The sequence below is a fragment of the Jaculus jaculus genome, chromosome 2 (genome assembly GCF_020740685.1).
Source record: "Jaculus jaculus isolate mJacJac1 chromosome 2, mJacJac1.mat.Y.cur, whole genome shotgun sequence".
In the NCBI taxonomy this organism is placed as follows: Eukaryota; Metazoa; Chordata; class Mammalia; order Rodentia; family Dipodidae; genus Jaculus; species Jaculus jaculus.
The window spans coordinates 112,769,446-112,790,708 of NC_059103.1; the positions used below are offsets into that span (position 1 = coordinate 112,769,446).

A 21,263-nucleotide genomic window follows, 5' to 3' on the forward strand; every position below is an offset into this window, starting at 1 on the left:
TTCAGTTTATAGTAACACTAGAAGGAGACATGTGCTAATGATTCCCAGATCTCATCAGTGATAGCAGAGAACAGCAGTCAATGTGGGCACAGCTCCTGGGTTATAATGCTCTGCTTAGAAGATCTTCTACATAAGATTCAGGGTCTCCAGTGTTATTACTATGTATGTGTGTTTGGGTGTGTGTATGGGTGCAGGACAAATGGATGTCAGTGCCTGCATGTTGAGGTCAGAGGATAACATCAGAGTTTGGGTCCTCTCCTTCCACCTTGTTTGAGATAGGGTTTCTTGTTTTTGTTGCTAGGAAGGTCAGACTAGTTGGTCTGCAAGATTTAGTATGTATTCTCCTGCTACAGCCTCCAGGTGACATAAACGGATTAGGATTACAGATGTCTGAGCCACTTTGCATCCAACTTTACACTGGTGCTGGAGATTTGAACTTGGGTTACAGGTTTGCAGAGGATATGCCCTTAAGCTTACTAAGCCATTTCCCCAGCCCCAAGATTCAGGATTTAACAACATTATTATTCCTAGTATTAAGAACAATGCAGTATAAAGCAGACACTTGGCAAATATCTTGAATGGATTAGTTACATTTCTTCCAAAGAATTCTATTCTTTCGCTAACAGACATCTAACACAAATGCCTAAGCATGAAAGCAAAGAATTATCCACTTTTGCAACTGACTTACCACACATTTCATGGAGTCACAGAAAGAAAAGAAAGAGCTCCAGTGAGACCCCGGACAGTTGTATCTACATAAAACACCTCTGAACTCTTGAAGTTTATTTACTCAGAAACACAATGGAATCCTTGACTTGCTAGAAAAGACAGTATTCATGTGACTAGATATGTGACTGGGTTTTCTAGAAGAGTTTGATCTTCCTGGCACCTCCTTCATTCCCTGAAGCCTATAATTTTTATTATTGAAACATAAGATACCCTGGAACGAATTCTGTCCTGTCCAGGTGGATTCAGAATGTTTCCCTCACCTGCCAAATCTTCAGAAGGAAAAACTAAATCCTTACATTTTCAACATATGTTTTCTAAGTGAAAATGGGGTGGAGGGTGACCAAATAATTCTAGAGAGATGAGCTCACACATCATTTAATCTCCCATCTCAGCTCGGCTCCACACTGATTCAGAGCTCTCTGGTGAGCTGTAAATTAGATTTCCCCTCCTGCCTCATCTCCTACTGCTTCCTAATTACCTCTTCTAGTGCGCCAGCTCCTCTGGGTCCTAGGGCTCAAGCACATGGTGGAGTAATGTCACTGCTCAAAGCATGTGGCCCTAGTCACACCAGAGAACAGGCTGTGCCATGGCAAGGCAGAGTGAGAGAGCGCTTTCCGTTTTTCCCATCCTGGATTTTTATCCCAATCTCTGTGGGGGAAGGTTTGTGGTAGATGAGGATGATGTTTATTTTATTTTAATATTTTAATTTTCTTTTGAGAGAGAAAGTAGCTTTTCCTGAGCACTGGAAGAACTCTCTTTTTAAGGAACTCAGGGAATGTGTTTGTTTCAGTCCTTGTGCCACTCAGGAAAAGAACTCTATTTAAGGCGATTAGACAAATGTGTGCCCCTTTCATATTACATTTATTGTGTTTTAATGGAAATATGTAAGTGAGATTTATTCATCCAGTGAATCAAAGCTAGAGTTACTGATTGGTTATCACTTGTGGACAAAGCTTTGTGGTAGAACACAAAGGTTTTCTAATTATTTCTCCTTATCTTGTGGTTGATAATATTTTTCTTTCTTTGAAATAAGGTAAATATTCCTCCTTCCCTTCCTTGAATTTGTTGATACAACATTTATAATTACAAGGTACTTGAGTGAGGGAGAGTGAGGTGGGATGGGGAAATCCAGAGACTGGTCGTCAAAAGGTTTACCATTTTTCGGCTGGAGAGATGGCTTAACATTGTGAAGCCTAATGACCCAGGTTTGATTCTCCAGGTCCCACGTTAAGCCAGATACACATGATGGCACATGGGTCTGGAGTTCATTTGTAGTGGCTGGAGGCCCTGGCGTGCCCATTTCTCTCCCTCCCTCTCCTTCTCTCTCTCTCTCTCTCTCTCTCTCTCTCTCTCTCTCTCTCTTCTCTGTTTCTAATAAATAAATAACCAAAAATAAATCTTAGCCTGGTGTGGTGCTGCACAATTAAAAACATTACCATTTATGATGGGGAATGCCTGCAGATAATGAGAGCGAGTTTCATGGCAATGCAGGGGAGCATCAGTATGGCATGCAATCGACATGGGAAGGAGCAGAGAATGCTTCTTTCAGATAAATGAAAGAGCAACTCTGAATGCTGGAGTTGAGGAATGGATTAAGATTCCCAGTGGGGATTAGACATACTTGAGTCAATTTAAGTTCCTTGGAAATAGGATATAGAATGAAAGACAAAAATAGTGGGTAAAATATGGTGAAGGGAAGTAGGCAAAAGCCATATTTCAGTTTAATTTTAAATATTTTTTTTTCTTTTTCTTAGTTTCTCTTCATACAGGGTCTCTGTGTCTCTGGCTGAACTCACATTGGCTTTGTAGCTGAGGACGGTATTGACCTTATGATTCTTCTGCCTCTGCCTCCCAAGCACTGGAATTACAAGTATGCCCTCTGGGTGGTTTGATTCACATATACCCCATAAATTTACGTGGTCTGAATGCTGGGTTCCCAGCTGATGGAGATTTGGGAATTAAAGCCTCCTGGAGGGAGTGTATTTTTGGGAGCAGGCTTATAGGTGTTATAGCCAGTTTCCCCATGCCAGTGTTTGGTACACTCTCCTGCTTTTGTTGTCCACCTGATGTTTTCCAGGGGGTGATGTCCACCCTGTGCTCATGCCATCATTTTCCCTGCCATCATGGAACTTCTCCCTCAAGCCTGTCAGAATAATCCTCTTCCCTCCACCCCCCACAAGCTATTCTTGGTTGTGTGATTTATACCAGCAATGCAAACCTGACTACAACAGTAATGTTGGTACCAGAGTGGGGTCATTTGCTACTAGACAACTGACTGTGTGGCTTTGGCCTTTTGGAGCTGATTTTCAAGAGGAATGTGGGAGGATTTGAAACTTTGGCCTAGGTGATGGCTTGAAGTGCTATAACTACAGCTTAATGGACTATTCTGGTCAGAGTTGAAATACCCGAATGTGGTAAGAACTATGGATTGTAAAGTTTGGCTTGTGAGGGTGAGAAAGAGCTTTGTTTGGACTGGGCTATAAGCAGTTTGTGTGAGAGACTTGCTGTTGTACCCATGTCCTGAGGCGTTGTGCAAAGTTGCATTGCATAGAAATAGACTTGTGTGTGTAGAGGGATATGGAACAGAAACAATGGAATCTATGAGTGAAACTTCTACCAGTTAAGCTGCATTTGAGAGCTTACAACCATAGAGATTGGGCCAGTTGACCTGCACTGGGACAACAAAAAGAATATAGACCATTTTGAAGCTGCCTGAATGCTCAAGGAGTGTCTTGTTCTTCAAAGCCCACTTTATTTCCATTGAATTAACAAATTGGCACCCTATCTGGTTTTGTGGAGTATAAGAAATGCAGGAAAGAGAGGGTCATTGAGTTTGCAACATGGTCTTGTGTTTTGAAACCTGCCATGAGCAGTGTGAAGCAGGTTTCTGGATGCCTGCATGGAGATCTGATGGAGCAGTGAGGATGAACCGTGGGTTGTAGTAGAGATGCTGGGACCACGAGATGGTTGCCAAGGAGAGCTGCCAGTCCCAGATGACATTTTCCAGGACTGAGAGTAGCCTAACTGGAGAGGTGGAATTGGAACTCTAGAGAGTTGTTCCTGGTTAGCATTATCAGACTTGGAGACGTGTTATTGACTAGACTTAGAGTTACAGAGTTTGATGTTTGCCCTGTTTAAATTTTGTATTGGTTGAATACTTTTTTGCTATGCCCAATGCTACCTTTTGCAGTGTTAATGTGTATTCTGTGGCATTATGAGTTTTTGAGGGGGGCAATTTTGGTATTATGGTTCAGTAAAAAGATCTTGGACTATGGGGATGTATGAACATCATTGAAATTGTTAAAAACTATGGGGACTTTTAAGGTTGTATGCATGCATTGCATTTTACATCATGTATGGTTAACAGATTATGGGGGCCAAGGGCAGAATGTGGTCATTTGATTCAGGTGTCTTACATAAACTTAGATATTCTAAATGCTAGGTTCCCAGCTGATGGAGGATTTAGGAATTAATGCTTCCTGGAGGCAGCATATTGCTGGGGGCAGGTTTTTGGGTGTTATAGCCAGTGCCCCCTTGTCAGTGTTTGTCACACTCTCCTGTTACTATTGTCCACCTTATATTTCCACCATCAAGTTTCCCTGTCACCATGGAGCGTCCCCTCATAAGCCAAAATAAACCTCTTTTTTTCTCACAAGCTGCTCTTGGTTGGGTGACTTCTACCAGCAATGAGAACCTGACTGCAACAGTCTCCTTGCTCTGTCTGGTTTATGTGGCACTAAAGATTGAATCCAAGACTATGCATGGATGGGAAAGTGTTCTGCCAACTAAGTTAAACTCCTAGCCCTCATTTTGCTTTTCATCATAAGGCCACAGGGAGCCACTGAAGGATTTTCACTGGAGGATATTTTATTTTTGGAAGGTAAAATAGAGAAACAATTCAGGAAGAGGAGGTCTACAAGATGGCTTATGACATCTTCGCTGCATCTACATGAAAAATTGTGATAGTCTGAAACTAAGCAATATGGGGCAAAGTAAAAGATAGGATCTCATAAGATACTCAAATTTCCACGGGTAGGATAGTATAGGAAAGACAAACTTTCAAAGTATTGCTAAATTTGTCACTGAAAAAAATGTGCCAGATTTAGAATTGAATAAATGAAATTAATGAATGCAATTGACAATACCTTAGTATGTAAAAGTTTCTTTAAAAAAAATGTTTTCTCTATCTTCAAAGAACAGGTATACAACATAAAGGAGAAGTAGCAGATTTGAACTTATTTTCACCTGGGTCTAAAGTCATTTTTTAACACCAAAGTGCCTGTCTTTTGAAAGGCAACATAAAAATTTGATACTTCAAAGTCTTCACACTGGATGACAAGAGCAGAAGTCATTGTTTGGTGTCTGGTCTCACAAATCTATGAAGTTTCCTAAGCAGAATGTCCTGGGTTCCCTAGGCATCACTATGTCAGATTTGAGTTCATCACTCAAACAACTGTTGCTGCTTACTCTCTCCATATTTAGCTTCCCTGCACAGCACAAATCCTTCATCAAATTCCTTTTGGTAATCTAATTATCTTTAAGCCTGGAAGACTTATTCACACACTATTCTAGGACAGCCAGTAGAAACCAGAATAAAAGTGGATTTGGCAGGTAACCTAGTTAAATCAAGTTTGATACTGAGTTTTGAGTTACATGGCATTTGGAGGATAATTCTGTTTCAATGAGTCTAGGAAAGTAAGAAGGAAAATTCTAAAGCTCAGAAAAATTTTTAAAAAGGGCAGATATAGAGTTGAAGTTAGAAAATTCCCTGCCTAATGTATTTTATATCCATTGTGGGTATTTTAACACTATACTGTCTAATCCTTTACTCTTTGAAAGTACAAAAAGGCATTGATGTTAATTGCAATGAGACTTTGAATAAAACCAGCTTTGCAAGAGGTGAATCTGAGCATGTATAACCATATTTAGCAGGTAGGCATTAATGCTGAACTGTAGATGATGATGGTACAAGAATTAGGCTGTAGGATCTACCATGACTAGCTCCAAATGAAGCAAGACAGCATTCTCACAAAATTTCAACTAGGTGCTCATGACTCAATGCAAAACTATTTTTAATAATATTTCATAAATCACTTTAATCATATCATTTATTTTATTTTAAAATTCTATGTGTCCTCTATATAGTAAAGTCACATATAGAAGGATACAATGAGTAGTTTTATTGACAATGTGACTGGGCTAAGCAATGCTTATTATTTCTGGATGGGTAATAGCAAACATTGCATTGGTAAATGGGTGAAGATGGCTCTTCCAAGCATAGTGGACATAATCAGAATCATGGAAAGTGGTACTAGATGAAAAAGTAGGCTGGTAAATATTTCCCTCCAGTGAGACATCTGCCTTCTGCTTCTTTCAAACATTTAGGCTTCTTATTCTTGGATCTCACACTGGAGTTTACACCACTGGCTCTTTGTTACTTAGGCTGTTTGGTTTGGATTGGAACTTCACCCCTGACTTTCCTGGGCTTCCAACTTGCAGACAGCAGGTCATGGGAAATCTTAGCCTCCATCATCTGATGAACCAGTGATAACTCTCCTCACATATAGTTCTATATCTGAGTATCTCTTGTTGGTTCTATTTCTCTGGGGAACACTAAAACACAGATATGTAGTGTCTGATCACCTATTTGAAGTAATGGATTTAAGTAAACCCCATGCCTATAAAATATAAAGACAGTTAGGGGCCCCCAAAGTGTTTTGATTATCCACAAATAATTTAAGGCTCTATTTCTCAGAGTACCTACTGTCACCAAGTCAATAATGATAAACAGGAAACTGAACCATGCCTAAATTGTGTTTCCTACCCACTCCTGAACTCTTTCTTGATATGAGGACATTCTTCCTTTCATGCACATTTCTTTGCTAGGCTAGACAAGGTTACGATGGGCAACTGTGGAAAGTAAACATTCCCAGGTACAAATAGGATATCAGCCACAATTAATTATGTTTACAGACATGGTTTATTCAGCAATTAACAGGACACCTTAGACAAAACATCACACATCATTGGGGTTAGATTATCCTGCATAAAACAAGTGATTTAATAAAATTATTCTGAAGGTTTTCTTCAGATGTGCAATCTGGCTACTTTCTGAAATAATTATGTCCCATATGTTTTGAATTTACCTTATGCTAACTTATATTTGAAGATCAACAAGGTAATTTGTTATATCACAAAGTAATTAAAAGATACAGTTATTGACAAAACAACTCTAGTGGTAATAATAATAATTATTTTTAAGACTCCCAAGAATATCAACATATGGAGCATGGAGAGATTTCATTGTTTTTAGTGTAAAATAGGGATATTGGAATTTCTTTAGGGAAAAAAAAACATATCAGATATAAAATTTCTAACCACATTGAACTTAATAATTCTTAAGTATTCAACTTATGTGGCTCCTCAGACATTGTATCAGACTGTCCTCAGTTTACACAGAAGAGTGAAGATGTCCTTGAAGTATAAGGTTTCTTTATGCAATGTAATTTCTTTTCATAGTGAAAGACTGAATTCATATTGACAAGTGTTGGAAATGAATAACAGAAACATTTCCTTTGATATGTAATCTTTGACAAGTTCTTCAGTACACAAGTGTGATTCAGAGAATACACCAAAAATAAATGTTCACCACTGTTGGGCCACCCTGAGTTTCAATGCAATGCAAAACTATGAGGAAGTCAAACTTTTTCTTCATATTATTTGATTCCTTCCAGGTATAAAATATTCAGAATAATATAAATTATAATGCCGAAATTAGCTGCCCTTTTGGCCCTCACACCAAAAGTATTCTTAAAGATTAACCAGTCTGGTATGTTCAGCACTAAGTGAGACATCTCTATCACACCTTGTAAGGAAGGATCAAGGACCACTGCAGAAGAGGTGGCAGAAATAAGCTAAGAGCCCAAGGAAGGGGAAGAGTACTTTGTAATGTTGTCTTCCAGATACAAAGTGGATATAGTATTCTTGACCACACTGTGGTTGTCACTATCTACACAAGATATGTATAAGACCAAAAATTTTGATTTCATTAAAGTAGAAGAAGGACAGGTTATAAAGAAGAAGGAGTGCAGTGGAGAGGGGGAAAGAGGAGGGAAGGACAAAAAGGATGATGGAAAGACATTATGATCAGGGTAATTGTTCCTGTGTATGAAGGCTGTCAGTAACAAGTCCACCAAAAGACTGCTAAGCAATACAAAGTCAAATTAAACAGCTCACATTCCTTCTTCATAATTGGGTTCTGTCATGTCCCATATACCATTTTTAATTTTTAATTTTTTTTATTTGACAGAGAGAGGGAGAGTGAGTGAGTGAGAGAGAGAGAGAGAGAGAGAGAGAGAGAGAGAGAGAGTGAGAGAGAATGGGTGCATTAGGGCTTCTAGCCACTGCAAATGAAGTTCAGATGCATATGCTACCTTGTGTATCTGGTTTAGTTGGGATGTAGAGAATCAAACCTTAGGGGTTCTTAGGCTTTACAGGCAAGCACCTTAACTACTAAGCCATTTCTCCAGCCCTTTTATCAAAAAAAAAAAAATTCCTTATTTTTATTTTAGACACAGAGATAGGAAGAGTCATGCACCATTTTAATTAAATGCTTTGTAGGTCCACAAGTCCCAATGCCTTTGTTGAATTTATAGTATAAAAGTTTGAGAGATGCTAAACTATCTAATGTGAATTTAATTATTGGGGTCAGTAGTATATTATAGGGCAGGAGAGAATACTTTTTCTTCTTTGTAGAGACTGATATTTCAACATAGTTGAATATAATTATATTATATATAATTAGTTGCATATTCTACCTTACTTGATTCATATTTATTTGTTAGATATATAAAGGTCTTTGGTAATTTGAAATTGGCCTCCTTAATACCGATACAATTTTGCTGTCCCATCAGCCTGTCTTGGTGCTCTGGTGTTCTGAGTTCACATTCCTTTAGTTCTTACCTAAGGCACAGAAATGGTTTCTACTGGAGATTTTAGATATCTACAATGGTTTTGTCCCAACTTTTCATTATGTCAAGCTGCAGCTTCCAAAACATTCCTTTTTGTTTTTTGTTCTGCTGTTTGTTTGGGGGGTGGTGATTTTACTGAAGGATGTTTAACTGCCAAGTCAGTTCACTCTTCTTTGAGCATGGTTAACAGAGCAGTCACATCTGAGTCATGTATTTTCTCTGAGAGGGTAAGGTTAAATCTTCCTGACATCCTCCCTATCATGTAAGACCAGCTTATCTTTTCTTCACAGTGACAGGATGCTTTAGGACTGGCACCTTGTTTGGCTGCCCATTTAGAATGTCTCAAGTGCTTCTTTTTTTACACAATAGCTATTTCCAAGAGCAAAGTTATAAATACAATGTATTAATATAATAAGCACTGTAGCCTTATGTATACAAATGATTACTATGTTTCCTATTTCACACATCAAAGAATCATCCACCAGACACAAGTAAAGATAACAGTTAGGTCAATCCAAAGTGGCCCTGGCTAAGTCACATCCTCTTTCACTATCTAGTATCATATTTGACATGTGTTAACATTAGGTCCAAAATGTTTACTACCTACCCAAGACTTGTTAATTGTTTCTGTAAATTCCTACCTCTCTATGTAGCAAAGAACAGCCATCATTTCTCTTTTTCCTCCCCACCTCCCACCTGCTCAGTTTGTTGTGTTGTGCAGTATTGCTGCTGTTGCTTCTAGGGAACTATGATCAATGGCCAGAGCTTTGTGTGCCCACAGACAGTGGGACTTCTTCCGCTTCCCTAGAAGTTCTACATCTCACACTACAGACCTAGCAAAGCATGCACATATAAGTACCTGTGTGCATGTGGTGATAACAATGGTAAGATGCATTCATATCTATATAAAATAGCTAGTTGGACCACAATCTTGAGAAATATTTTATTTAAAAAACAGTTAATTCAAAAAGAATGGCTCAAAAGATGGGTCAGTAGTTAAGGGTGCATACTTGCAAGAACTAATGGCTCAGGTTTGATTCCCCAGAGCACACATAAAGATAGATACACAAAGTGGCACATACATCTGGAGTTCATTTGCAGCTGGAGTGGATTTAGTGTGCCTATTCTCTCTCACTCTCTCTCTGTTTCTAATAAATGAATATATATGTTTAAAAACATTAAATATTATTGCCTGAAGACTTGAGTAGGTAACTCAAAACACACCATTGACAGCTACTTGTCAAGCACCAAAACTGTGAGAACATTTCATTGGAGAAATATAGAGAGGCAGCTGGGCCCAGTGGCCCTTGCTGCTCTCAGGTTAAAGCTACTGAATGGCTTAAGGATTCATTCTCTAGTGGGAAGCACTTGACACATGGGGCATTTTCTACTGCCTCCCTGTTACCTAGTTATGCATTCACTTCAGGATATCTTTCATCTTTTTCAACTTGTTATTTTTTATTGTTCACTTTCCTTGGTCTCCAAGGGATAAACATACATCCTGCCAATAGGTGCCGAGTCACGATGTGGCTTAACATGCACGAGCACCTGGAGATCTGTTAAACATGGAGGTTCTAATTTTGTCCCTTGGGTGGAGATGGAGATGAGGGATCTCAATTTCACAGATGCCACTGCTGCTCAACAGGCTGCAATTTTAAGTGACAAAATTAATTCAAAGCATTACTGACTCCAAGAAGTGGTTCAAGTTCGCATCTTGAAGTGCAGTAGCGGGAAAGTGAAGAGTGCTTAGGTTCACTAAACTGTATTCCAGACCTTTATGCAGGTGCAAAATTGTTCAAGACATCCTCCAAATAATTGTCATTATGTTCTCTCTCCCTGTCTTTCCCTTGTGTCATCCCTCAGTCATCCCTCCACTTCTTCCTTCTGTGCATAAAACCATGGCTGAGTCATGATAGGCAACGGGGACATTCTTTTGATGGCTGCTCTGGACAAAATCAAAACAAAACATATTCTGTATGTGGTCTCTCCTGTGTTAGAAGAAGATAGCTATTGCTTACTCAGAGAAAACATATTTTTCATGTGCAAAATTAATCTCAGTCTTTGAAAACTAGATTCTTACTATCCATTGCCACTACCTTCTGTAGCTGTTTGATTGATTTTGTCCCTTTGAACCTACATGTAAGCTAATTTTGAATTAATTTTAATCTTTTATAACTTAACAGAGCCTTGCTACTAAAAAGGAGTATATGACCAGAGCCCTTCATTTAAACTTATCCTTGGAGATTGAAGACAGTACATAAAATATTTATATTAATTTATTTGCAAACAAAGAAAGAGTAAAATACAAAGACAGACAGAGAAAGAGTGAGAAAGTATGGATACCCCAGGGCCTCTTGACACTGCAACTGAATTCCAAATGCATGTGCTACTTGGTGCATCTGGCTTTACATGGTTTGAATGTAAATGAACCTCTAATACCCTCAGATATTTTTGATTAAGCTTCCTACTTAATAACCAGTAGGTAGAGGCTGGCTGGTTGAGATGGTGTCATTAGAAACAGATCTTGAGTCCAGTCCTATTGTGTATTGATAGCTGGCTCATGCTTGCTGTTCTCTCTGCTAAGGATGTATGGTGAAGGGAGGCAGCTGGCTCTGTCATGATAAGGCTTCCCCTTGAAGCAATAAGGCTGAAATAAATCTTTTCCTCCCATAAGCTGATTGTGAATGGGTGCTTTGTTCCAGCAATGGGAAGCCAATTGCAACATGTGGCAACATGTGGGTACTTGGGAATCAAAACCAAGATGGTAGGCTTTACAAGCTAGTACCCAAAGATACTTATTTATTTACTTATGAGAGAAAGACAGACAGAGAGATATAGAGAGAGACTGAGAGTACACAAGAGGGAGAGAATGGACACGCCAGGGCCTCCAGTTGCTGCAAACAGATCCCACATGCATGTGCCACCTTATGCATCTGGCTTATGTGAGTCCTGGCAAATCGAACCTGGGTCCTTTGTCTTTGCTGGCAAGTGCCATAACCACTAAGTCATCTCTCCAGCTCCCACAGACACTTTCATGCTTAAGACTTCTTTGACCTTTCCTCAAAAGCTGTCCTTACACATGTGTGTCTAAGTATGCCTTTGTGCTTATTTACCCCAGTGATCATTTAGTAAACATTATTTATTCACTCTGAACCCACAGACAGAGTTCATGTGCTGTCAACCTAGTCCACGAGCCAATCAAACAATGACTATAAGTCCACTCAATACACAATCTTATTCACTCATCATAACCTGACATATTCTTAAATCTGCCTCACTAAATTAACTGCCACAGTTTTCATAGCTACCTTTCACTATAGTCCTCTTCTACACTAAAGGCTAACTTTCAGTTAAACATTAACTATTAGCAATTAAAATTTAATGTGTGATTCCTATGTCAAGTAATTCCCTTCAAATGTTCATCTCTATTCTACAGAATCAAATGCAGATAGACCTTCTTGGTGGTAGACAAGTGCTCGGGAAGACTGGCAAAGTCCTCTCTTTTCTGTGATAAAATAATGTCTTCCTCAGGCAGCCCATCATGTCCTGGTTGGTTTAGCGTCAGCATGTGAAGACACAGCATAAGCTTTCTGTATTGGAAAACATTAATGAAGAGCTGGATAATGAGCGCCCAGTGACAATTACAACAGAGTGGCTGGAGATTTACCTTAGCTGAAGAAGACTTGACTTGCAAACATGAGGCTCTGGATTCCATTACCAGCACCAAAAGGAAAGTAAGAGCATAAGCCATAACCACAGTTATGGCAGGTAATCTTGTATGCCAAACGGCTAAGGTAAATTGCTTCCATCCTTGTGAACATTCATGTGTACTTTCATGCTCCCAAGGGTTTTACTCATAGAAACAGAACAAAAGCAAGAAAATGTCCTTGGTTTCGCCTCTGTGTTCAAAGATGGATGCCAAAGAGAAAAGAGGAATGCACCTCGGCTTTCTGTAAACAGTTTGACACTAACAAAATCTCAGATCTTTTTCTTTCCCAATCAATACCCAGCTCCATTGCTAAGGGATGATATCACACCAGCACTTCATCTGGTTATTGAAACCAATAGAGTTACCTTTACAAAGAAGTAAAAGGTCACTAATCACAATGTGGTTTCTGTCACTCTGAGATTACTTGTGAATGTTTCATCGATCCTCACAGTTTCCTATGGAGATAGGAACTTCAAAGAACAATAAAATGCTGTCAGCCCTACCCACCATGAACCATGATACACAGAACAGTGGAGCACTTCAAAATCTCTTCACAACAATGAATGCAAAATATAGCAAAAAAAAGAGATAAAAATGAAAGGGAAACAGAAGAAATAGACATTTGACCCAGAGATTCCTTAAAGGTAAACAAATAAGTCAACAAATGCTAAAAGAAATCCTTAGAGGTGTTAATAAATTTCTTGGCATTTGTCATGTCATGTCATCTGATCTTAACACCACACCTTTAGTTTGACCTGCAGTTCTGTTTCCTCACATCTCTTTGACTTTGCTAGGATATGTAGAAAAATTACCATGAAAAATACAGGGGCATATATGCATACTGGTATGAAAAATACAGAATGCTGATTTTGGATTTTCTGTGTGATGTTAATGTGAATATCAATTGTGTTAACCACCATGTTGCATTTGGTGAAAATGGGCAGACTGGCTCCTTTTGCTTAGTAAGAGAATAAGTTTGCAATTTCTTTTATATTGTACTTAGTTAAAGAATCATAGGCATGAGAATCTAAAAACTGTCTCTTTGTCACTAATAATATTTGAGAAGATAAAAGAGAAATATTTAAAATTGTTCACTATTAAAAAATAAGGAGACCAAGAAATGTGTGAGCAGCTATTTCTGGACACCTCTTTCCCCAGGAAAGCTCTGTACTCTTCTGTGTGATCTGCAGTTAGTGGTTCCTCATGTATGCCTGTTCCTCATTTAGCCCACCCACCTTCGTACTGTGTGGTGCGCCCTGCCTAAGGGGCTGGAGTTAGTTATTCTAGTGGCAATGGACTGGATCTAATGTCTTCTCTGGAATTTGCCAAAATAGCAGGTTTTATCACCTGGAAAATACAAGAGATAACTTTTTCTGTAAGTGCCCCAGGCACTCTAGTTAATCATTCTTGCAAATAATATTAAATGGGATACAATTCTACATTCTTTTTTTTTTTTTTTTTTTTTTTTTTTTTTGCCTAACTTAAGAATATAATGTTTTGGTCACCATAGCAAAAGACCAATGATTCATCTCAAATGTTATGTGCTTTGTCTGCTAAACAATACCAAGGCATTCCACTTGGAATATTGAATTGAATTGATATAACTATAGTATACAAGAATTTGACAGTGGATCTGTATTTAAAGTATTGATAAAATTTTTGGAAATACAAAAAAAAAAACTCAGAGTTTAAAAGCTTTTATTTTAAATATTAATGGGGAAAAGCAGCAGTCCAAAAAGGGACTTAGGCTATTAAGTCATTAAAATTTAAACATGTAAAGACTGAGAGAAAAAGTAGATACGTGAAGTTTTCTACCCATCGCTTTGAATTTTTCTTTCTTTTCTTTTAATAACAAGCAGTATGTCTGAACTTGTAGTTCTTTACTGTCCCACGATTCGTAGCAGAGGAGGTGAGTAAATCTCTTGACTTCAAGCTCATCAAATTCACTGCATAAGTGTAACAGGAAGTCACTTCCTTCTCATCCTGTCGATCTGCTGTAGATGAGTTCTAAGAATGAGGGCTGTATAGCCTTGTTGATAAGGCCTGCCAGCTTTAAACAGTAAACTTGGGCAAATGAATTTCATCTTTTAATTTCCCTTCTTTTTGTAAAAACAATGATAACATCTGTCACACAGACATATCATTTGGAAGAATTTGGATAAAATAAATTTCTTATTACGGTCAACTTTAAGAAGCCATAATTTTATTAGTGATAATATTATTGTTAATAATAGTACTATGTTAGTTACATTTGATATGGAAAAGGCTGAGAAATGTGATGTGCTGACAATGGAGTCGCTCCCTGATCTGCCTTGTGTAGAAATACAGAATAGATTGAGGATGTGTGAAAAGCCAGCAGTGGCTCATGTTTCTCTCTCTTAGATCTTGATATTGACTATATGCTTTTCCTTATATTCCACTCACAAAGATAAAGCACTATATGACTATCTAGACATGAGGGAAAGGCTCAAAACAATGTCAAATGATGTGCAAATCACATAACATAGTATAGATTTTCCAGTTATCATTTTTCTTTTTTATCATTTCATTGAATTTTTTTTTTTTCCCCCGAGGTAGGGTCTCACTCTAGTCCAGGCTGATCTTGAATTCACTCTGTATTCTCAGGGTGGCCTTGATCTCATGGCAACCCTCCTACCTCTGCCTCCCAAGTGCTAGGATTTAAGGCATGCACCAACATGCCCAGCAACATTTTTTTATAGATGTTCTTTATGTAGTTTGATCATAATCGCCTCCCATTGCCTTCCTTTGTCCTTCTACCAACCCACATTCCACTAGACCCCTACTATCCAACTAGCCTCTACTCCTCTTGGATCTCTTCTTTTTGCTTTGCCCTACTCCACCATCCATGATGACATGCTGATGGGCTTACTACTATGCAGCTAATACCAGATCTGTGAGGTCATGAATGCAATGGCCACTTTGTGTCCAGAAGAGTGTGTTCCTAAGTCCTTCTTCCCATTTTCTGCCTCTTACATTCTTTGGGCTTCCTCTGCTGGAATACTCCCTGAGCCTTGAATAGCATGATAAAAATATCTCCTTTACCATTGAGCTCTCCATAGTTGCTTCTTCTCAGTACTTTGGAGAATTTTGAATCTCCCCAGTAGTCATGACCATCAGCAAAAAGAAGTTTCTCTGACCAAAAATTGGGAACAGCAATAATCTATGGGCATATGGATGGAGCTGTAAAATATTATACTAGAACAAAACTTCTTAGTAAAATTTATAATGATTCTGTATTGCAGCTAAGTGTTCGGACATGATTTGGAGCAATGATTCTTTCTTAAATAATGTTCTCCATTCCATATAGCTATATGACACTATAAATGAAAAGAATAAGCTTAAATAGTATTTATCCTTACTAGCTGTACAATTTTACCATGGCCACTGGCCAACTGGCTCAGTTCTGGAAAAGACAATATAAAAGCTGCAAGACATAAACAGGAACTTTGGGCAAGAAACAAAACAGCACTTGCTGATCATAATAAAGGCGTTGCTATGGGCTCAGTGTCTTTCTCTCTGCAAACACCTTAAAACTAGCGGTTGGTCTAATGAAAGTTATGTTCTCCTCAGGAAAACAATAACCAGTTCCAGAAGGTTTGGTTTAAAATTTTGTAATGTTAAGGTTGAAATAAAAGAGTTCACTTTACATGTAGGGTTACTATAATTAATGATATTCTATTGTATATTTCAAAAATACCATGAGTATTATGCATGTCTTCACCAGAAAGAGGGATAAATGTTTAAGCTGATAGAGATTCTAATTACTATGACTTGTTCATTATGCAATGTCTACATGTATTTAAACATCTCATTGTACTCTATAAACATGCACTATTTTATTTTATTTTATCTTATTTTATTTACTCTTTGAGCAAGGGTCTCTCTCTACTCACTCTATAGCCTTAGCTGTCTTAAACTCATGGCAACACTCCTAAGTGCTGGGATTAAAAGGAGCCACTATGTCTGGGTTTTTTTTTTTTTTTTGTACTTTAAAAAAAAAAACACTTCACTATTGTTATGTTTAATGAAACATAATGTAAAACCAAAAAAATTTGCCATCTACCTGTTCAAATTTCTAAGTGCCTATCCCATTGTTTTCCTTTTCATTCCCTTCTTCCAGTTTTATCTTTTACCTTCCCTGGATTGCAACTTCCATATTGGAAGAAGAACAGAAGAATTCACTCATATAAACAATAAAGATCTACATGGGGGGCTATAGAGATGACTCAGCAGTTAAGGCACTTGCCTGCAAAGGCTAACAATCTGGGTTCAATTCCCCCATACCTATGTAAAGCCAGATGCAAAAGGTAGCACATGCATCTGAAGTTCATTTGCAGTGGCTAGAGGCCCTGGAATGCCCATTTTCCTCTATCTGCCTCTCCCTGTATCATAAATAAATAAATAAGTTTTTCAAAACATCCACATAGGGAGGGGTCTTTTAGGTTACTGTTTAGTGAGAAATGTGACCACGAGCACTCAAAAGGATCAGCTAAAGAGGAGTCATTACAAGGCCTGGATAGATGTCTGTAGGCGTATCTTCAGTGCACTGGTATGATCTGGAGACATAATTTATTTGACATGACATAGAATACCAAGAGAAAGTCAAGTAGGTAGGAGCTCCGGTTCTCTAAGTGCTGTGATCTATAACATGACTTGGGGAAGTAACTGGGGCTTATAGACTCTCACAAAGGATACTATATAAGCCCTCCTATCAGAATCAGATTCGTTTCTTCATCACCATGCCTCCACTTCTTCTGTTGACATTGCAGTGATCTCATTACAGTTGATTTCCATACTTTTGTTTTAAATGATTAATAAGCTGTAGTAAGACATATCCATGACTGAAAATAGGCAGAGAACATTTTTTTTTTTTTCAGAAAGCAACTGAAACCTAACAGATACACATATGTCAAAATTGGAATGATAGGAAATATACCAGAGACATAGTTGGGTTGTTTAACTTGTGAATTACTTGGAGCAAGTCAGATCTCTTCTGAATTTAATTTGTAAGAACGGCTAAAGTGATGGGACTTGATTTCTGCCAAACACTGTCCTTCTTGGCTCCAGGGCCTTCCATTCTTTCTGCATCTCATTAGCATAGCAATTTGCATCTAAACAACATCATATGGTGATGATTTAATTGGCTCAAGTCTTGCTCCAAAGGTAAGTGTCATGGACTTTGGTCCTTTCACCACTATTTCAGTTTGGAAACAGATTACTCAAATAGCAAAAATAAAATGTCATTTCTGTTCCCATATGGAAAGCTTAATGCCACAGTTAAAGAAAAACGCATGCAGAAATTCTATTTCTTAAGTGTGGAATGCAAAATTCCATTGCAGTAAAAGAAAATGATATTTCATATGGTTGAAGCATTTACCAAGAAGGAGTATAAGAGCAAAATCCATAGAATGAACAATCCTGGGATATTTTCTCAACTTTAACATCTAATACTCTGTAGATCTCAGGTTGATCCACATGTTGTGAGTTTGAGTACAATTTTCATCATGTTATAGAATAGTAAAAGACTACAACCCCAAACTAGTTAAATTTGACTGAATTTAAGTTCATCCAAGGTTTAAGTTGCTTTTTTTTTTTTTTTTCTTTTTTGGAAGGTGATTAAAATCAGATGTCTTCTCATTGACATAACATTGTGACATTTAATTTAAAAATTAAATTGAATTAAACATGTCATGTAATTCAGTAAATCCAAATTTTCTTAGAAGAAATAAGGAAAAGCTTATTTTAATTTCAGCAAATGAAGCCAAAAATGTTCAGCTATCTGTAACCCCTCAGAGCTTTCAGCTAGCAAGCACATGTTTTTGCCCTATCTTCAACTCATGTCTCTATCTCTCAGTATAGTACTATGAACCTTGAAGATGAAAGTGGATTATCCGTGGCCATGTCCTCAGTGGTGTATGGTTGTAACACACAAAGTTCTTGAAAATATTTTTATTTCTCATTTTAAGAACTTGGGAAACATGTTTAAAGTTAAGAGTCACCTTCTTCCCTATTTATTGTTTGTTTCATGCACCCCCTTCAGTTTCCCCTGTCATTGCTATAGTTCATTTCCTCAGACCTGGGCACTTTTACCAGCTTCCTAACATGCCTTTGTCTTGAGTCTCAGCTCTGGCTCTTCAGACAAATTATTCTCAATTCTGATCATGCAGCTCTCTGTCAAAGTGACTGCAATATAAATTTCAAGCTCTTTCACACTTTGCATAGAGTCTACAGAGACCTGTAGCCCAGGTCTTCCTCTGTATTAGTCAGTTTTCTGTTACCATAACAAAAAACCTTAGATAATCTACTTAAAAACAGGAAAGGTTTATTTTTGGAAAATAGCTGTAGAGGTCTCAGTTCATGGTCAGCTGCCTCCTCTGTGATTGGACCTATATTAGGGCCTAACCCTAGCCCTGGGTCTGTGGTGGAAGAAGCTGACCACTTCATGGTGACCAGGAGGCAGAGAGAGATAGGAAAGGACATAGATTCTTACTTTTTGCCTTGAGGATCACACTCTTAGTGACCAAAAACCTCTCACAAGACCACACATCCTAAAGTTTCTACCACCTCCCTGACAACATCCTGGGCTGGGGACCAATCCTGAAATACATGATCCTTTGAGGAACATTCTTCCAAGTTGTTACACTCTCTTTGCCCATATAATAGCCACTAGTAACTCATCACAAACAGGAGCTATCAATCAATATTGTATTTTGTTTTACAAGTATATGATTCCCCAAAATTTGCTTATAAAAATCCTACCTACATTTTTGAGGCTTGGATAAAATGCCAACTTCTCCACAAAGGCTTCCCTGGTTATACTGGAAGAAAGGGATTTACCTTTTATAGTCCCCTAACATTTAACATAGTTAATTAACAATTAATTTGAGAGAGAGAGAGAAAGAGAGAATAGGCACAGCAGGGCCTCTGGCCAGTGCAAATGAACTCCAGATGCATGTGCAACCATGTGCACCTGGCTCCCTTGGGTACTGGGGAGTCAAGCCTAGGTCCTGCACAGACAAGTACACTGCTAAGCCATCTCTCCAGACCTCCCCTAGCATTTCCCCTGGCATTATACATTTGCATTCAAACTTCTCTCCATAGTTATTGATGTATAATTTCGCCTTGTGATTCTGATGCAAGAAGTCACCACATGATACCCAGATAAAAATCCAAGACTGAGTTTGATATTCTCCCACAGCTGTTTATGTTTAAAGCAAAACTCTGTAATGGCACGCCATACCTATGTTCGCTGAGCACTGAGAGGTCATTCTGCAAATTACAATGCAAGCTTCTCTGTTAGTTGTAAGCTAGGTTGTGCTGTGTGTGTTTCCCTGTGGGATACATACAAGAGATATACCACCAAATAAAACACCTAATAAAATAAGTTCTCATACTTAAGCCTCATCACAACCTTTCTTTAGAAAGGACCTGGAGCTTTGTGTATCATTTTGGCAGTCCTTCCTTTCTCTGTCTCCTCTTCCTCAGAGCGGCCTCTGGGCCTGTGGGGTGCACTGTGGACACAGTGATACAAACCTGACTCTCTTGTTTCCCTTGTCCCTGTCACTTTCCACAGATGTCTCTTCTCATGATGTCTGAGTGAGCTGGTCCCCTGTCACCAGGCTCACTTCCCTTCCTCCAGGTTCCAAAGGCCAGATTTCCTCCCACAGCATGAAACGCAAACAAGATGCTCTCAACTGTTCCCCACACACCAGCTTTGACCTCCCACAAACACACAACCTGTGCAGGTGTGGTGACTTCAGCTTTTTACCTGCTAGTGGTGACCTTCCTCTTGTTCTTCATGTCTCCCACTGGCTGTTAGGACTCCTCTCCCGGTATCCATTCAGAGACGACGTGGTTCCTCACAGAACACACACAGAAGACCCTCACATTCCCAAGAGTACACTAACTGATGAATTCCTTGACATTGACGGACTTCATACAGCAGTGAGTCTACATTCTTTTTTCAAATTATAATGAACTGCACACACTCACACCTACAGGTTAATAAAACTGTAGTCTTTTTAACAGAAGTAACAATGAATAAACTTAAAACTGTTATTTTTTTAAATACATATAACACAAACCGGAGCCTCAAGATTGGTTCCACTAGCCCCTTGCTGCCCTCTAGTGGGCATGTGGTATATCCCCTAGAGCTCCAAACATGAAAGTAAACCTAGAGAGGCGGTAGGTCTCCTGGGATGAACTCTAATCTGTTCTGTTCACACTGGCTCAGAAAAGTCATCTGACCTCCAGAGAAGCGCTGGGCTCCTGAGACCATCAGATGACTTCAATGGTCAGATAAAAGCAAAGGCAAATTTGAAGGGCACTGGCAAGTTCTCCCTCATTCATGGAAGCTGACAAGGTTGACCTGGGACAAGCAGCAACCAGAATGGAGTCCACTAGAGGTCAGGAAGCCCAGGCACTATCAGAGAGAGGTTTCCTAGTGGCGCCAGCACAGTCAGACAGGGAGGGAGGGAGGGAGCAAGCCCAGCAGGGAGACTGGAGGTCACAACAACGGAATGTGCATGCTGTAAAAGAACTAGAAGAGAGGAGCTTGAAGGTTCTCAACAGAAAGAAATGACGTTGAGAAGTACAGAAACGATAATTACTCCAATTCAATCATTACATATATGGGCAGTGATTGAATTATTACACTGTACCTCAAAAGCATGTCCAGTGTGGGGGAGAAATTAAATTGAAAAATAACTTTGAGGCTTTTGAAGGTATTTTAGTTACTGGCAAGGTTCTCCCCGACTTTTTTTTTTTTAAAGCATAGCTAAAAACCTATTTTTCCTTTAAAAATCAACAACTACAACAAAAACACTTTGAGTTGG

At 38.7% G+C, this 21,263-nt stretch overlaps 1 protein-coding gene across 2 annotated transcripts in view; it reads right to left on the minus strand.

Moving 5' to 3' along the window:
- Positions 1-21,263, minus strand: part of Arhgap24 (Rho GTPase activating protein 24) — a 461,940-nt gene that overhangs the window by 193,418 nt on the left and 247,259 nt on the right. The window contains exon 1 of one of the 2 annotated variants that reach the window (XM_045143258.1): positions 20,198-20,355. The exons of the other annotated variant lie outside the window; for it this stretch is intronic. The gene's annotated coding sequence lies outside the window, so the exon portion shown is untranslated. Of the gene's footprint in view, positions 1-20,197; positions 20,356-21,263 lie in introns of those variants that run through there. 2 annotated transcript variants of the gene reach the window in all.